General features: G+C 50.2%; 1 pseudogene; it reads right to left on the bottom strand.

Moving 5' to 3' along the window:
• Positions 1–260: 260 nt before the first annotated feature.
• On the bottom strand, positions 261–604 carry LOC150014710 (large ribosomal subunit protein P1 pseudogene; annotated as a pseudogene).
• Between the last annotated feature and the right edge of the window lie 3,762 nt (positions 605–4,366).

Here is a 4,366-nt window from a genome sequence, read left to right as displayed (position 1 = left end):
CCTGAGAAAGGAGGGATGTATCATGGGTTATGGCCTCTTGAGTCTGTGCAGACCGTGACCCAGAGCAGGCTGCTCCTTCCTTGTGCCCAGCACATGGGCCTCCTTCCTTGCAGACTGCCAGTGGCAAGGACCTTGGTACTGCCCAGGGCAACCCACCTACTGTCAGGCACTCTGCTAGTTAGAAAGTTCTTTTTCCTTTCTTTTTTAAATTTTTATTTTATTTTTAGAGTTTAGCTTTTTTCTGAATGTGTTAAAGAGGTTTAGTCAAAAAGACCAAGGCCCATGTCATCATCAGACTGCTCAGATTCTTCTCCTGGGCTTCCACTTTCTTCTCTTCAGCTGGGGCAGCAGCACTGGTGGGGGCAGGACCTCCTGCTGGGGCAGCACAAGCTGCTGGGGCAGGTCCACCAGCCCCTACATTGCAGATGAGGCTCCCAATGTTGACACTGGCCAGAGGCTTTGCAAACAAGCCTGGCCAGAAAGGGTCAACATTTACCCCAGCCGCTTTAATGAGGGCATTGATCTTATCCTCCCTCACCGTCACCTCATGGTGGTGCAGGATGAGGGCCAAGTGGATGCAGGTGAGCTCCGAGAGGGAGGACATAGGCCGTGATGTGGGCCAGTGTTGGGCCAGTGGAGTGGTTGGTGCTAGTCGCCCAACAAAGAGAAGGCTTCCTAGGAAGGACCGAGCACCTTTGCAGCAGCTGGGGAAAGCAGAAGTTCTTTTTTCTAGTAAGCTGAGACCTGCCTGCCTTCTCTTCCACCCTCCACCTGTAGCCATCCCCAGAGGGACCACTGTTCCAGATGTCTGAATAGTGCACTTGGGCAACTCCAAATTTGCCCTAGTCCCTCAGCCCTAGCCTGAGGGGCAGTATAGCAGAATGGTTAAGCTCTTGGACTCTAGAGCCCAGCTTCCCCAGTTCAAATCCTGGCATGACCCCTTGTGACCTATGTGACATTGTGCCTAAAACAGGACAACTGTCAAACTTCCGTGAGCAGATATATAACATGCTAGCATATTGTAAGCACCTGGTAAATTCCACCTACTAATTATTCTTGTTGAAGACCAAGCATCCACGACTTTTTTTTTAACTGACATGACATTTTTTTAAATTTCAGGGTGTACAACATGATTCAATATTTGTATATATCGTGAAATGATCAGCACAAGAAGTCTAGTTAATATCCGTCACCATACATGCATACAACTTTTTTTTTTCTTGTGATGAGAACTTTACAGATCTACTCTCTCAGCAACTTTCAAATAAACAACACAGTGTTAACTGTAGTCGCCCTGCTGTACGTAACAGCCCCAGGACTTCTCTTGTAACTGGGACTTTTGACCGTCTTCACCCATTTTTCCCAACCCACACCCCTCACAGCTGTTAACAGCAACTCAAACGTCATCATTCCCAGATCCCTTCCAAGCTGTGTTGTCTGCTGGGCCCTACTCAGCAGTTTCCCCTCTTACAGCTCGGAGAAGGTGCCTTGACTCCTGGAGGCAGCTCCACATCAGGGGAAGAGCACCAGCTGCAGAATGAAGCCTGTGTTCACGCCCTGGCTCTGCCCTGGGCCCAGACTACTCAGGCAATACCATGCGTCCTCATGGTCCCCGGGGCTAACACAAATGTTGGAGACATGAAAAGAAAAGGTTTAGATTTCAAAATATGAAAACAATGGATCAGAGTGATTAAGTTTAGTTAATATATTCAAACATGATCAATCGTTTGGTTGGTTTTTATAAAAATGGCCCTCCCTTTGGTTGCAGTGCTCGGCTTTGCCGAGGTCCCCACTTACAGACTGCTGAGATGGCAGAGCCTGTTGTCCATCTTAGGAGCTACTCACTGCAATTTCAACAGAATTCTTTTAAATTTTCAGGTATTTTTAAAATCCAAAGAATATATTCAGAATGATATGTGTTTTATGTAATGTGAGAGAAGCCTTCGAAAGTAATGGCACCTGAGTCTTCAAATGGCCTTAAGACGCCACTTTGTCTCTGAGTCATCAGCTCTTCACTTGCAAGGTGGGAACAATACACCTGCTTCCCAGGGCTGTTGGACCTAGCCTGATCTCCCGTGGTGCCTGCTTGTCTTTTGGGGGCTCTTAGGGGAAGGGACAGAGGACTGGAGACCCTGGTTTCCCATGCAGTTTCCATAGAGACATTGGCTTGTTAGCTTTATTTACTGGTCCTATGTATCTGGGTCTTTTGTCCAGACTGCTGCCTATCCAGATGGGATGGGAGCACTACCATCAGCAGCAGATGTAGCTTGGATGGTTCTGGGAGATTCTCAGTTATTCCTTTGCTGCTGCATCAGGCAGTTCCACGCATACCCTTGAAGTCAGATGCTCCTCCCTGGTAGTAGCAGGATTCAGCTGAAAGATGTATCTCCACTTTCTCACCACTCAACAACTTTTTCTTATAAGGAGCCGTCATCCCTTGTTATTGAGAGAGGCTTGTGGCAGAGGTGGGGAGACACCAGTGTTTACAGAGCTGCGTTTCTGCCCCTCCTGAGACGTTCTTAGTCCAAGGATGCTATTCACGCCTGAGAGGTGCTCTCGTATGTGCCCAACCTGCCCAGGGTGGACTGTTTCATACAAAAAGGGTGGAAAACATTGAGTCCTGGGTTTCAGTTCTGCCTTTCTCATCCCCTTGCTGGGGGACTTCAGACAAGTCACTTGACCACCTTCTGTGGGTGGGAAAGGTTCAGTGGACCATCATTGTGAAGCTGTGGGTGGAGATGGCTGTGCATTCTGTCCTGGTGTGAGGACCCATCTGGAGTCTTTCACTGATACCTGGTGTCCCCAGCCTGGCCCAGGCCTGGGAGTCAACCCTATCAGGGAACAAAGCTGTCCCACTGTGATAGAGCTCATGGCCTCAGATAAGACCCAGCAGGTGACCTCAATGCAGACCAGGTGTCAGCACCTCTATTTACACGTATAAATCCAAGAGCTTCACCCTTGTCCGTGCAGAGAAGTCTTTAAAAGTAGAATAAAACAAAATTGAATTATCACCCGGAAAAAAAATGCATCTCACAGATTAGATAAAAGGAGTCATTTCTACTATCCCTCATCACCCACTACACAGGCTCCTAATCAAAGAGAGGGATTCATTAAGCCAGAGAAGTCCTGGGAATCGATCCTGTGCAATCCAGCCTTTGTCAACCGAAACCAGCAGCAGGGTCAGCGACTTGCCCCAGCTTGTGCACGGTGTGTGTCCGGAGCTGGGGCTGGGGCTCAGGTCTCCGAGTCCTTACGGGACACCAGATGCCTCAGGGCTTCATGCCTTGCTGCCTGGGTTCTGCTCCCTTTGCCTGTTACCTGCTCCCAGAGCGGAGTACCTCCAGTCTGCATAGTATTCCTGTAAGAGCTAGGGAGGGTGGGTGTGGCCAGATGTTCAGGAACCTCCTGAGTGTGCAGTGTGGGGCCAGGCTCTGTTCTTGGAGCCTCAGTTTTCCCATCTGCAGAATGGTGCTCTGGACAGACCTTCGTATTCATTCTCGTTGGCAGCAACAGTAGTACTCCTGAGGAACAGCTCATCCTGTGGTTCATTCAGTCCTAGGCATTGTGCGGGAAGGCAGCCTCCCACCCCCAGGGGAACCAGCCCTCCCCAGCTGTCCTGGGGGCAGGGGTCATGGTAGGGTGGGCAGTGTTCTGGTGGGGGTGAGACCATAGAGGAGACTTACGTTGCTGCTGCATTCGCAGGGTGAGCGCACTTTTTACCTCTGGTTTATGTTTGTGCTGTAGACTAAATGTGTTTCCCCAAACTCACCTAATAAATGTGGTGGCATTAGGAAGTGGGACCCATGGGAGGTGATTAAATCATGAGAGAGGAGCCCTCGTGAATGGGATCAGCGCCTTTGGAAAGGGTCTCAGAGAGCTGCCTTGCTCCTTCCCCCGGTGAGCACACAGGGAAACAATGGCCAGCTCTGAACCGGGAGTGGGTCCTCAGCAGATGCTGAACCTGCCAGTCCCCTGGTCTCGGACTTCCAGCCTCCAGAGCTATGAGAGGTAAATTTCTGGTGTTTAAAAGCCTCCCAGCCTGTGGATTTCTATTACAGCAGTCCAGATGGACTAAGAGAGTTTGCTTACTTAGAGTGGCTTTGGAAGGTGACAGTGGATGGTGGTGGAAGGGGGTGCAAACGTCTGCCCCAAGACACTACTTAGTGCTGCTCCTGCAGAGCCGGAGAGGCTGGTCCATGCTTAGGCTGCCCGGAGGATGCGGTGATCCCAGACAAGACTACCGGCTGTGTTCTCTGGGTGCAGAGGAGGAGCATGATACCCAAAGGAAATGGGAGAGCTACTTACTCTCCATGTCTAAAGCCAAGCTGCTAGTTCCTCCAAGAGGGGTCAGAATACCCTGCTGGTC

The sequence above is a fragment of the Furipterus horrens genome, unplaced genomic scaffold, assembly GCF_987537825.1.
Source record: "Furipterus horrens unplaced genomic scaffold, mFurHor1.1.pri manual_scaffold_3, whole genome shotgun sequence".
NCBI classification, from domain to species: Eukaryota; Metazoa; Chordata; class Mammalia; order Chiroptera; family Furipteridae; genus Furipterus; species Furipterus horrens.
The sequence above is the reverse complement of the archived record's forward strand: the minus strand, read 5'-3'. Positions and strand labels throughout refer to the sequence as shown.